The sequence below is a fragment of the Oncorhynchus tshawytscha genome, unplaced genomic scaffold, assembly GCF_018296145.1.
Source record: "Oncorhynchus tshawytscha isolate Ot180627B unplaced genomic scaffold, Otsh_v2.0 Un_contig_1304_pilon_pilon, whole genome shotgun sequence".
NCBI classification, from domain to species: Eukaryota; Metazoa; Chordata; class Actinopteri; order Salmoniformes; family Salmonidae; genus Oncorhynchus; species Oncorhynchus tshawytscha.
The window spans coordinates 52,501-67,285 of NW_024609410.1; the positions used below are offsets into that span (position 1 = coordinate 52,501).

At 46.3% G+C, this 14,785-nt stretch overlaps 1 pseudogene; it reads right to left on the bottom strand.

Annotated features, from left to right (window-relative positions):
- LOC121844748 overlaps positions 1-14,785 on the bottom strand; it is a 130,983-nt pseudogene that overhangs the window by 37,196 nt on the left and 79,002 nt on the right.

Here is a 14,785-nt window from a genome sequence, read left to right on the forward strand (position 1 = left end):
TTGTTGGCCATGTCTTTCAGGGGTACCGTACTAGGGGTGGAGTTTACCGGGAGTTCCCGGTAGTACAGCCGGTAGCCAACCAGCACCCCGTTAACGCTCTCCTCACTGGGACGCTAGAAAACAACCGGTTAGAATGACATCACATAATAACATCTGAACCATCACAGTTATTCAGGTGTTAGTGGGTTTTTTGTAGCAAGGTGTGTGTGTGATGTAAAATGTTTCCAAGATGGCGTAGCAATCGGACGTGTGTTTGTCTTGTACCGTCTTGATAATCGTTTTCCTCTGTTTTTTTTTCTCGTATATATATTTTAATCTCTCTTTCCATCTACGGACTGAATATGCTCTCCTGCAACCCACCTCACCCAATGTGGTACGGATCTGCTATTTTTATACTTTAGAACCAGAACCCCCATCAGGAGCTAGCCAGCTAACTAGCTACTAGTCAGTTAGCCACTGGTAGCCACTGGTAGCCACTGCTAGCGGTCTTCACCGTTAAGTCGGACACCAGCCAGCTTCAGCTCAGTCAATACCGGCCAGTCTGCACAGTGCGATATCAACACAGAGCATATCAGACTGCTCTGATAGCTAGCTAGCTGCAATCCGAGTGGCTACTCCTGGCTAACGTCTCTGTCCTGAAGCAAGCACCAGTTAGCCTCGAGCTAGCCCCATCTCCCGGCTAGCCGAAGAGGTCTACCAGCTAATTATTGGGCTACAATACCTATTTTGCCAATTGGCCTGGACCCTTTATTGCCGACATGGAGCCCCGCCAATCCATCAAGATTGGTCTGCCGACGTAATCGCCCGAGGTGGTTTCAACAGTTTCTTCCGTTGTGACGTCACCGAAGGCCCATCTGCTAACCCCGGCCCGCTAGCTGTCGCTGTGTCTCCCGCTAGCCGTCTGAATCGCTGTGTCTCCCGCTAGCTGTCTGAATCGCTGTGTCTCCCGCTAGCCGTCTGAATCGCTGTGTCTCCCGCTAGCCATCTGAATCGCTGTGTCTCCCGCTAGCCGTCTGAATCGCTGTGTCTCCCGCTAGCCGTCTGAATCGCTGTGTCTCCCGCTAGCCGTCTGAATCGCTGTGTCTCCCGCTAGCTGTCTGAATCGCTGTGTCTCCCGCTAGCCGTCTGAATCGCTGTGTCTCCCGCTAGCCGTCTGAATCGCTGCGTCTCCCGCTAGCTGTCTGAATCGCTGTGTCTCCCGCTAGCTGTCTGAATCGCTGTGTCTCCCGCTAGCTGTCTGAATTGCTGTGTCTCCAGCTCGCCTAGCGTAGTAGCGATTACCGAACATCTCCCTGACTCACCTATTGCTGCTCATTGGACCCTATGATCACTGGGCTACACGCCTCTCCCTAATGTCAATATGCCTTGTCTACTGCTGTTCAGGTTGGTTACTATTGTCTTATTTCACTGTAGAGCCCCCAGCCCTGCCCAACATGCCTCTCCCTAATGTCAATATGCCTTGTCTACTGCTGTTTTGGTTAGTTCTTATTGTCTTATTTCACTGTAGAGCCCCCAGCCCTGCCCAACATGCCTCTCCCTAATGTCAATATGCCTTGTCTACTGCTGTTTTGGTTAGTTATTATTGTCTTATTTCACTGTAGAGCCCCCAGCCCTGCCCAGCATGCCTTAGATAGCTCTTTTGTCCCACCCCACACATGGGAAGACCTCACCTGGGTTAACTGGTGCCTCCAGAGACACAACCTCTCTCATCGTCACTCAATGCCTAGGTTTACCTCCACTGTACTCACATCCTACCATACCCTTGTTTGTACATTATGCCCTGAATCTATTCTACCACACCCAGAAATCTGCCCCTTTTATTCTCTGTCGCCAACGCACTAGACGACCAGTTCTTATAGCCTTTAGTCATACCCTTATTCTACTCCTCCTCTGTTCCTCTGGTGATGTAGAGGTGAATCCAGGCCCTGGAGCCCACAGCACCACTCCCAGTTTAACCCCTGCAACCTCCAGCACCACTCCCACTCCCCAGGCCCTGCAGCCCCCAGCACCACTCCCATTCCCCAGGCCCTGCAGCCCCCAGTACATCTCCCATTCCCCAGGCCCTGCAGACCCCAGTACCACTCCCATTACCCAGGCACTCTCATTTGTTGACTTCTGTAACTGTAAAAGCCTTGGCTTCATGAATGTTAACATCAGAAACCTCCTCCGTAAGTTTACTTTATTCAATGCTTTATCACACTCCGCCAACCCTGATGTCCTAGCCGTGTCTGAATCCTGGTTTAGGAATGCCCAACATTTTCTGACAAGATAGAACTTCCAAAGGGGGTGGAGTTGCAATCTACTGCAGAGATAGCCTGCAGAGTTCTGTCACACTATCCAGGTCTTGTAACGGCTTTCCTCCGTCGAAGGAGAGTCGGACCAAAATGCAGCGTGGTGGTTACTCATGTTCTTTAATGTAAAAATGAACGATACATGAAATAACTAAATCTACAAAACAACAAACGGAACGTGAAAACCTATACAGCCTATCTGGTGAACACTAACACAGAGACAGGAACAATCACCCACAAACACACAGTGAAACCCGGGCTACCTAAATATGGTTCCCAATCAGAGACAACGATAATCACCTGACTCTGATTGAGAACCGCCTCAGGCAGCCATAGACTTTACTAGACAACCCTACTCAGCCACAATCCCAATACCTACTAAAACCCCAATACAAAAACACACCACAAAATAAACCCATGTCACACCCTGGCCTGACCAAATAAATATAGAAAACACAAAATACTAAGACCAGGGCGTGACAGGTCTGTACCCAAACAAATTGAGCTTCTACTTTAAAAAATCCACCTTTCCAGAAACAAGTCTCTCACCGTTGCCGCTTGTTATAGACCCCCTCAGCCCCCAGCTGTGCCCTGGACACCATATGTGAATTGATTGCCCCCGATCTATCTTCAGAGTTTGTACTGTTAGGTGACCTAAACTGGGATATGCTTAACACACCGGCCGTCCTACAATCTAAGCTAGATGTCCTCAATCTCACACAAATTATCAAGGAATTTACCAGGTACAGCCCTAAATCCATAACCATGGGCACCCTCATAGATATCATCCTGATCAACTTGCCCTCTAAATACACCTCTGCTGTTATCAACCAAGATCTCAGCAATCACTGCCTCATTGCCTGTGTCCGTAATGGGTCTGTGGTCAAACGACCACCCCTCATCACTGTCAAACGCTCCCTGAAACACTTCAGCGCGCAGGCCTTTCTAATCGACCTGGCCCAGGTATCCTGGAAGGATATTGACCTCATCCCGTCAGTAGAGGATGCCTGCTCTTTAAAAGTAATTTCCTCACCATCTTAAATAAGCATTCAAAAAATGTAGAACTAAGAACAGATATAGCCTTTGGTTCACTTGACTGCCCTTGACCAGCACAAAAACATCCTGTGGCATTCTGCATTAGCATCAAACAGCCCCTGCGATATGCAACTTTTCAAGGAGGTCAGGAACCAATATACACAGTCAGTGAAAGCTAAGGAAAGCTAAGGCTAGCTGTTTCAAACTGTTTCAAACAGAAATTTGCATCCTGTAGCACTAATTCCAAAATGTTTAGGGACTCTGTAAAGTCCCAAAACTGGATCCCTACAAATCAGCAGGACTAGACAATCTGAACCCTCTCTTTCTAAAATTATCCGCTGAAATTCTTGCAACCCCTATTACTAGCTTGTTCAACCTCTCTTTCGTGTTGTCTGAGATCCCCAAAGATTGGAAAGCCGCAGTCATCCCCCTCTTCAAAGGGGGGTACACTCTTGACCCAAACTGCTACAGACCTATATCTATCCTGCCCTGCCTTTCTAAAATCTTCTAAAACCAAGTTAACAAACAGATCACCGACCAGTTCGAATCCCACCATACCTTCTCCACTATGCAATCTGGTTTCCAAGCTGGTCATGGGTGCACCTCAGCCATGCTCAAGGTCCTAAACAATATCATAACCGCCATCGATAAAAGACAGTATTGTGCAGCCGTCTTCATCGACTTGGCCAAGGCTTTCGACTCTGTCAATCACCGCATTCTTATTGGCAGACACAACAGCCTTGGTTTCTCAAATGATTGCCTCGCCTGGTTCACCAACTACTTCTCTGATAGAGTTCAGTGTGTCAAATCGGAGGGCCTGTTGTCCGGACCTCTGGCAGTCTCTATGGAGGTGCCACAGGGTTCAATTCTCGGGCCGACTCTTTTCTCTGTATACATCAATGATGTTGCTCTTGCTGCTGGTGATTACCTGATACACGACCCCATTCTGTATACATCTGGCCCTTCTTTCGACACTGTGTTAATAACAAACCTCCAAATGAGCTTCAATCCCATACAACTCTCCTTCCGTGGCCTCCAACTGCTTTAAAATGCTCGTAAAACCAAATGCATGCTCTTCAATCGTTTGCTGCCCGCACCCGCCCACCCGACCAGCATCACTACTCTGGACGGTTCTGACTTAGAATAGACTGTAAACTGTCCTTCCAGACTCACATTAAGCATCTCCAATCCAAAATTAAATCTAGAATCGGCCTATTCCGCAACAAAGCTTTCTTCACACATGCTGCCAAACATACTCTCGTAAAACTGACTATCCTACCAATCCTTGACTTTGGCGATTTACAAAGACATTTACAAAATGGCCTCCAACACTCTACTCAGCAAACTGGATGTAGTCTATCACAGTGCCATCCATTTTGTCACCAAAGCCCCATATACTACCCACCACTGCGACCTGTATGGTCTCGTTGGCTGGCCCTCGCTACATATTCGTCGCCAAACCCACTGGCTACAGGTTATCTACAAGTCTATGCTAGGTAAAGCCCCACCTTATCTCAGCTCACTGGTCACCATAGCAACACCCACCCGTAGCACACGCTCCAGCAGGTATATTTCACTGGTCATCCCCAAAGCCAACACCCCCTTTGGCCTCCTTTCCTTCCAGTTCTCTGCTGCCAATGACTGGAACGAATTACAAAAATCACTGAAGCTGGAGACTCATATCTCCCTTTTATTCAAAGGTCAAAGTTCCAAGTTGCTCCAAACTTTAAACGCTCACTCCCCCTAGTGGCCGGTTTTGAATGCATTTCCCAGTTCCTGACAGATGTCCAATTTCAAAGTCAATCTTGAGCGATCTGGATGTGTTTAGTGTGTTGTGTGTGTGTGAGTGTTTTGCAAAGTGTATGTGTATGTGTTTGTGTTTTGCGAGGTGTGTGTTTCGCGAGGTGTGTGTTTTGCGAGGTGTGTGTTTCGTGAGGTGTGTGTGTTTCGCGAGGTGTGTGTTTCGCGAGGTGTGTGTGTGTGTGTGTGTGTGTGTGTGTTTTGCGAGGTGTGTGTGTACCTGCCACTGCACCAGAACAGAGGTAGTAGTAGAGGGTTTAACTGACACTATCACTGGAGCCTCCTCAGGAACTAGACAGAGGGAGAGAGATGGAGAGATGGAGAGAGATGGAGAGAGATGGCGAGATAGAGAGATGGAGATGGGGATATGGACAGATGGAGATATGGACAGATGGAGATATGGACAGATGGAGAGATGGAGATATGGACAGATGGAGAGATGGAGATATGGACAGATGGAGAGATGGAGATATGGACAGATGGAGAGAAGGAGATGGACAGATGGAGAGATGGAGATATGGACAGATGGAGAGAAGGAGATGGAAAGATGGAGATATGGACAGATGGAGAGAAGGAGATGGAGAGATGGAGAGATGGAGATATGGACAGATGGAGAGAAGGAGATGGAAAGATGGACAGATGGAGAGATGGAGATATGGACAGATGGAAAGATGGACAGATGGCGAGATGGAGATATGGACAGATGGAGACATGGACAGATGGAGAGATGGACAGATGGAGAGATGGACAGATGGAGAGATGGAGAGATGGAGAGAAAATGAAAAATCTTAATTTGGACAATATAAAACAGAGTAATTTTCTTTTTCCCTCCCTCCCTCCCTCCCTCCCTCCCTCCCTCCCTCCCTCCCTCCCTCCCTCCCTCCCTCCCTCCCTCCCTCCCTCCCTCCCTCCCTCCCTCCCTCCCTCCCTGTCTCCCTCCCTCCCTCCCCTCTCCTTCCTGTCTCCCTCCCTTCCTGTCTCCCTTCCTGTCTCCTTCCTGTCTCCCTCCCTTCCTGTCTCCCTCCTTCCTGTCTCCTCCCTCCCTCCTGTCTCCTTCCTGTCTCCTTCCTGTCTCCCTCCCTTCCTGTCTCCTTCCTGTCTCCCCTCCTGTCTCCTTCCCTCCCTCCCTTCCCTCCCTCCCTCCCTCCCTCCCTCCCTCCCTCCCTTCCCTCTCCCTCCCTCCTGTCCCTTCCCTCCCTTCCTGTCTCCCTTCCTGTCTCCCTTCCCTTCCTGTCTCCCTTCCTGTCTCCTTCCTGTCTCCTCCTGTCTCCCCCTTCCTGTCTCCTTCCTGTCTCCCTCCCTTCCTGTCTCCCTCCCTGTCTCCCTCCCCCTCCCTCCCTCCCTCCCTCCCTCCCTCCCTCCCTCCCTCCCTCCCTCCCTCCCTCCCTCCCTCCCTCCCCTCCCTCCCTCCCTCCCTCCCTCCCTCCCTCCCTCCCCTCCCTCCCTCCCTCCCTCCCTCCCTCCCCTCTCCCTCCCTCCCTCCTCCTCTCCTGTCTCCTGTCTCCTTCCTGTCCCCCTCCCTCCCTCCTTCCTGTCTCCTTCCCCTCCCTCCCTTCCTCCCTCCTTCCTGTCTCCCTCCCTTCCTGTCTCCCTTCCTGTCTCCCTCCCTTCCTGTCTCCCTCCCTTCCTGTCTCCTTCCTGTCTCCTTCCTGTCTCCTACCATCCTGTAGTGTGATAACAGTCTCCGTCTCTTTGCTGTAGTTGCTGTCTCCTACATCGTTGGTTGCCAGCATCCTCAGCTTGTACGACGTGAAGGGTTTCAGTCTGTAAAACACATAAACACACTTAACAGTCACATAGAATATTCTCCTGTAGAAGCGGGAGTCAGGTCTATCAATCAAATCAAATCCAATTGTATTGGTTACGTACACATGGTTAGCAGATGTTAATGCGAGTGTAGCGAAATTCTTGTGCTTCTAGTTCCGACAGTGCAGTAATATCTAACAAGTAATCTAACAATTCCACAACAACTACCCAATACACACAAACCTAAAGGGATGGAATAAGAATATATATATATAATATATATATAAATATATGGATGAGCGATGGTCGAGCGGCAAGATGCAGTAGATGGTATAGATGGCCTGGCTAGGGCCCAACCAGAAAGACAGAGAGAAAGACAGAAAGACAGAGAGAGACAGAGACAGAGAGACAGAGAGAGAGAGAGAGAGAGAGCAAGAGAGAGTGAGAGAGAGAGAGACAGAGAGAGAGCTGTCCTGTTCACACAATTAGACCCAACCAAATCATTAGAACACAAAAGATAATTACTTGACACATTGGAAAGAATGAACCAAAAAACGGAGCAAACTAGAATGTTATTTGGCCCTAAACAGAGAGTACACAGTGGCAGAATACCTGACCACCGTGACTGACCCAAACTTAAGGAAAGCTTTGACTATGTACAGACTCAGTGAGCATAGCCTTGCTGTTGAGAAAGGTCACCGTAGGCAGACATGGCTCTCAAGAGAAGACAGGCTATGTGCTCACTGCCCACAAAATGAGGTGGAAACTGAGCTGCACTTCCTAACCTCCTGCCCAATGTATGACCATATTAGAGAAACATATTTCCCTCAGATTACACAGACCCAGAAATCAATTGTAAACATATCCAATTTTGATACATTTTGATATATACTGGGTGAAATACCACAGTGTGCATCACAGCAGTGAGATTTGTGACCTGTTGCCACGAGAAAAGGGCAACCAGTGAAGAACAAACACCATTGTAAACACAACCCATATCTATGTTTATTATTTTCCCTTTTGTACTTTAACTATTTGCCCATCGTTACAACACTGTATATAGACATAATATGACATTTGAAATGGCTTTATTCTTTTGGAACTTCTGTGAGTGTAATGTTTACTGTTAATTTTTTTTTTGTTTATTTCACTTTTGTTTATTATCTACTTCACTTGCTTTGACAATGTTAACATGTGTTTCCCCATGCCAATAAAGCCCTTGAATTGAATTGACTTTAATTGAGAGAGAGAGAGATTGTGTTGTGACTGTATGGTAATCGTATGGTGATCGTGGAGGGGGACAGGAAGTGTTCCTGGGGAATTGTGGGTATCGTAGGAATACAACATCAAAGACAGCTGCCTCAGAGGGGTGGGACGGCAGCAGCACTGGGCCTGGGGACTAGGATGAAAACAACCATTAGGGATAAATAACGTGTGTGTGTGTGTGTGTGTGTGTGTGTGTGTGTGTGTGTGTGTGTGTGTGTGTGTGTGTGTGTGTGTGTGTGTCTGCATGTGTGTAATCTGGAGTAGTCTAAATCCCTGTGAACTAAAGCAATCAACAACATAAACTACAACAGCAAAAAGAGAGAGGGAGAGAGAGAGAGGGAGAGAGAGACAGAGACAGAGAGGGAAAGAGAGAGAGAGAGAGAGGGGGGGTGGAGAGAGAGGTAGAGAGAGAGAGAGGTAGAGAGATCTTATGATTTCCTTCTATCTGTGTCTCTCTCTGTGTCTCTCTCTCTCTCTCTCTCTCTCTGTGTCTTTCTCTGTGTGTCTCTCTGTGTGTCTCTGTGTCTCTCTCTCTGTGTCTCTGTCTTTGTCTGTGTCTCTCTCTGTGTCTCTTTCTGTGTCTCTCTCTCTCTGTGTCTCTCTCTGTGTCTATCTCTCTGTGTCTCTGTCTTTGTCTCTGTCTTTGTCTCTGTCTCTCTCTGTGTCTCTTTCTGTGTCTCTCTCTCTGTGTGTTTCTCTCAGTGTCTCTCTCTCTGTGTGTCCCTCTCTCTGTCTCTCTCTGTGTCTCTCCCTATCTGTGTCTTTCTCTGTGTGTCTCTGTGTCTCTCTCTCTGTGTCTCTGTCTTTGTCTGTGTCTCTCTCTGTGTCTCTTTCTGTGTCTCTCTCTCTGTGTCTCTCTCTGTGTCTATCTCTCTGTGTCTCTGTCTTTGTCTCTGTCTTTGTCTGTGTCTCTCTCTCTGTGTGTTTCTCTCAGTGTCTCTCTCTCTCTCTGTGTCCCTCTCTCTGTCTCTCTCTGTGTCTCTCCCTCTCTGTGTCTTTCTCTGTGTCTCTCTCTCTCTGTGTCTCTGTCTTTGTCTGTGTCTCTCTCTGTGTCTCTTTCTGTGTCTCTCTCTCTGTGTCTCTCTCTGTGTCTATCTCTCTGTGTCTCTGTCTTTGTCTCTGTCTTTGTCTGTGTCTCTCTCTGTGTCTCTTTCTGTGTCTCTCTCTCTGTGTATTTCTCTCAGTGTCTCTCTCTCTGTGTCCCTCTCTCTGTCTCTCTCTGTGTCTCTCCCTCTCTGTGTCTTTCTCTGTGTGTCTCTCTCTCTGTCTCTCTCTGTCTCTCTCTCCCCCCGTTGTTTCAGAGGCCTGGAGGAAACAGCCAGCGCAGATTCCTTCAATCCAAAGCCTACATGTAAAGAATATTAAAGAGCGCATCAATGATTTGTATTTCCTGCAACTCTCTGAAGCCGTAACGGCATGGGAACGGCCTGTGTCTAACACTTTGTGAAACCAGTTAGTGATGCCGCAACAGTCTAAAGGCTTTCCCCCATAAAACTTTCTAAATGAAAATCTTAACTACAAAGTCGGCTCATCTACAAAGTACAGCGATCTCCATGGTAAGTTTCCAGAAAAAAACAGCCAGCCTTTTGAGGTGCGCAACTGAAATGAAAGAACTACTACACTTCCAAAGGCTGTTGATCCTGATGTGGTTTAAACATGTAAGACCAAGACTAGAACATCCAATCTAGTTGTTTTTCTACAACAACGGTTACCATGGAGATCTCTGTACTTTTACCAAAAGGTAAATATATATAGATATTCTACAGTGAAAACCTAGAGAAAAAACAATGAAACCTGGAGAAAATAAATGAGAAACAAGTTTTTTTGTTTTTTTTGTGTGTTATTAAATAAATATTGGCTGGTTTTTAAGTTGAGTTTTGAGTCGATTTTTCTACCTACCCGCCACAGTGACTGATGGACCAAAACGTTTGTTTTTAGGTCCTATTCATAAACCATGTCGTTCCAAAACCACACACAGGTATTTGTTTACACTTTGTTCAGTCATGGTACCTCATTAATTAGCTAGCTAGTTAACAACCTGGTTACTTTACCAGTATATCTTGTTCAGTCATGGTACCTCATTAATTAGCTAGCTAGTTAACAACCTGGTTACTTTACCAGTATATCTTGTTCAGTCATGGTACCTCATTAATTAGCTAGCTAGCTAACAACCTGGTTACTTTACCAGTATATCTTGTTCAGTCATGGTACCTCATTAATTAGCTAGCTAGCTAACAACCTGGTTACTTTACCAGTATATCTTGTTCAGTCATGGTACCTCATTAATTAGCTAGCTAGTTAACAACCTGGTTACTTTACCAGTATATCTTGTTCAGTCATGGTACCTCATTAATTAGCTAGCTAGCTAACAACCTGGTTACTTTACCAGTATATCTTGTTCAGTCATGGTACCTCATTAATTAGCTAGCTAGCTAACAACCTGGTTACTTTACCAGTATATCTAAACATCACAGAAACCTGGTTACTTTACCAGTATATCTAAACATCACAGAGAGGAAAAAGGAGATCAATGATCACAACAACAAATGAACGACTGATCTCTTGCATGTCATCAGTCACAAACTTGACGCTTTTAAAGAGACGGTGTAGAATTTTGGATGTCGGTGGTGCTTTTACACAATGTAGAAACCTAGTAATCCACTGATGACTTTGTCATTTCAATGTTTTATATAATATAATAATAATATATAATATATAATACTAATAATATATAATATAATAATAATATATAATAATAATAATGTTTTATATCAACATTCTAGCTTTTCATTATAAGCAAAACGTCTTTACAGGATTAAATATTTCAATTAAATGTTACACAACATGTGCTTCAAAAGTAGCAAGAATTCATATGGGCCCAAATCTCCAAGTCGATATTCACGTAACAATAAGTAATTCACCTTGGCCTTGACCTACAAATTGATAAAAACTACAATTATTTCCCATTCACCCCTATTGTAAAAGAGTCAAATCGTTGTTGATTTTTTTAAAATACAGAAATAACAAAACATGCCCGAAAAGTCGCTGTGTTGTTCAATGTACAACCAGGTCTAAAATCTGCAGCAACTCACTGCCTTCCTGAAGACAAACAATGTATACGAAACGCTTCAGTCTGGTATTAGACCCCATCATAGCACTGAGACTGTACTTGTGAAGGTGGAAAATTATTTTTTAATGGCATCAGACCAAGGCTCTGCATCTGTCTTTGTGCTCCTAGACCTTAGTGCTGCTTTTGAAACCATCGATCACCACATTCTTTTGGAGAGATTGGAAACCCAAATTGGTCTACACGGACAAGTTCTGGCCTGGTTTAGATCTTACCTGTCGGAAAGATATCAGTTTGTCTCTGTGGATGGTTTGTCCTCTGACAAATCATCTGTAAATTTCGGTGTTCCTCAAGGTTCCGTTTTAGGACCACTATTGTTTTCACTATATATTTTACCTCTTGGGGATGTCATTCGAAAACATAATGTTAACTTTCACTGCAATGCGGATGACACACAGCTGTACATTTCGATGAAACATGGTGAAGCCCCAAAATTTCCCTCGCTGGAAGCCTGTGTTTCAGACATAAGGACGGCAGCAAATGTTCTACTTTTAAACCCGGACAAAACAGAGATGCTCGTTCTAGGTCCCAAGAAACAAAGAGATCTTCAGTTGGATCTGACAATTAATCTTGATGGTTGTACAGTCATCTCAAATAAAACTGTGAAGGACCTCGGCGTTACTCTGGTCCCTGATCTCTCTTTTGACGAACATATCAAGACTGTTTCAAGGACAGCTTTTTTTCCATCTACGTAACATTGCAAAAATCAGAAACTTTCTGTCAAACATTGATGCAGAAAAATGTATCCATGCTTTTGTCACTTCTAGGTTAGACTACTGCAATGCTCTACTTTCCGGCTACCCGGATAAAGCACTAAATAAACTTCAGTTAGTGCTAAATACGGCTGATAGAATCTTGACTAACCAAAAAATGTATCATATTACTCCAGTGCTAGCCTCCCTACACTGGCTTCCTGTCAAGGCAAGGGCTGATTTCAAGGTTTTACTGCTAGCCTACAAAGCATTACATGGGCTTGCGCCTACCTATCTCTCTGATTTGGTCCTGCCGTACATACCTACACATACGCTACGGTCACAAGAAGCAGTCCTCCTTACTGTCCCTAGAACATCTAAGCAAACAGCTGGAGGCAGGGCTTTCTCCTATAGAGCTCCATTTTTATGGAACGGTCTGCCTACCCATGTGAGAGACGCAGACTCGGTCTCAATTTTTAAGTCTTTATTGAAGACTCATCTCTTCAGTAGGTCCTATGATTGAGTGTAGTCTGGCCCAGGAGTGTGAAGGTGAACGGAAATGCTCTAGAGCAACGAACCGCCCTTTCTGTCTCTGCCTGGCCGGTTCCCCTCTTTCCACTGGGATTCTCTGCCTCTAACCCTATTACAGGGGCTGAGTCACTGGCTTACTAGGGCTCTTTCATACTGTCCCTAGGAGGGGTGTGTCACTTGAGTGGGTTGAGTCACTGACGTGATCTTCCTGTCCGGGTTGGCGCCCCCCCCTTGGGTTGTGCCGTGGGGGGAGATCTTTGTGGGCTGTACTCGGCCTTGTCTCAGGATGGTAAGTTGGTGGTTGAAGATATCCCTCTAGTGGTGTGGGGGCTGTGCTTTGGCAAAGTGGGCGGGGTTATATCCTGCCTGTTTGGCCCTGTCTGGGGGTATCGTCGGATGGGGCCACAGTGTCTCCCGACCCCTCCTATCTCAGCCTCCAGTATTTATGCTGCAATAGTTTATGTGTCGGGGGGCTAGGGTCAGTTTGTTATATCTGGAGTATTCCTCCTGTCTTATCCGGTGTCCTGTGAATTTAAGTATGTGAATTTGTGTCCTGTGAATTTAAGTATGCTCTCTCTAATTCTTTCTTTCTTTCTTTCTTTCTTTCTTTCTTTCTTTCTTTCTTTCTTTCTTTCTTTCGGAGGACCTGAGCCCGAGGACCATGCCTCAGGACTACTTGGCCTGATGTCTCCTTGCTGTCCCCAGTCCACCTGGTCGTACTGCTGTTCTGCCTGCGGCTATGGAACCCTGACCTGTTGGACGTGCTACCTGTCCCAGACCTGCTGTTTTCAACTCTCTAGAGACAGCAGGAGCAGTAGAGATACTCTGAACGATCGGCTATGAAAAGCCAACTGACATTTACTCCTGAAGTGCTGACCTGTTGCACCCTCTACTACCACTGTGATTATTATTATTTGACCCTGCTGGTCATCTATGAACATTTGAACATCTTGGCCATGTCCTGTTATAACCTCCACCCGGCACAGCCAGAAGAGGACTGGCCACATAGCCTGGTTCCGCTCTAGGTTTTTTCCTATGTGCTAGCTCACAGCTCACACTCACTCACTGCTAGCGTAATGTTCCGGTCGGTAGCTAGCTAGCACCAGTGCCAATTAGGAGCACCAGTGCTAGTTAGGAGCACCAGTGCTAGTTAGGAGCGCAGGCGCCAGTTAGGAGCACCAGTGCTAGTTAGGAGCACCAGCGCCAGTTAGGAGCACCAGTGCTAGTTAGGAGCACCACCGCCAGTTTGGAGCACCAGCGCCAGTTAGGAGCACCAGTGCTACCAATAACAAAAAAATCTGATTTCTAGCACTGGTTTTAGTTGTATTGTGGTTGTGTGGTGGTCATGGTTACCTCTCTACGGTCCAGGCTGTGTAATTGTGTGGTATATCAGCAGAGTGACTGGTCCAGTCTCCGGTCGGAAGCTCTCTGGTTTGCAGGCAGTAGTACCGTAGGGGGGAGGAGCCTGTCATCCCGGCAACCCAGTGGAGGCGGAGCCTACGAGATTGGACCTCCCCTGGGGGACGGACAACTTCCTGGGGGGAGGGACGCTCTGGAGGGGGAAAGAGAGGTAGAGAGACAGAGACAGAGAGAGAAATAGGGAGAGAGAGAGATTTAACTGACCATGTAAATGAAGTCTATTGAACTGAGAGACAGAGAGAGGTATTATTCAGTGATCTCCATAGTCCGTTGATCCTTCAGCTTGTGTCTAAGCCCCCAACAGAGCAGAACTCTATCAGTTCAGCTGGTAGTATCATGGAACAACAGAGCTTTTGAGTCACACCACACTATAACCAATGGTGTGTGTGTGTGTGTTACCATATTACTGTGTATCCAGCGGCACATTTGGTTCCTTAGAAGTTGTGGGAACCCAGTCTATGGCATTGTGTTGTATCATAGATAGATGACACAACACCACAGATGATGTCATAGATAGATGACAGATGATGTCATAGATAGATGACACAACACCACAGATGATGTCATAGATAGATGACACAACACCACAGATGATGTCATAGATAGATGACACAACGCCACAGATGATGTCATAGATAGATGACACAACACAACACCACAGATGATGTCATAGATAGATGACACAACGTCAGATGATGTCATAGATAGATGACACAACACAACGCCACAGATGATGTCATAGATAGATGACACAACACCACAGATGATGTCATAGATAGATGACACAACACAACGCCACAGATGATGTCATAGATAGATGACACAACGCCACAGATGATGTCATAGATAGATGACACAAAACAATGTCACAGATGATG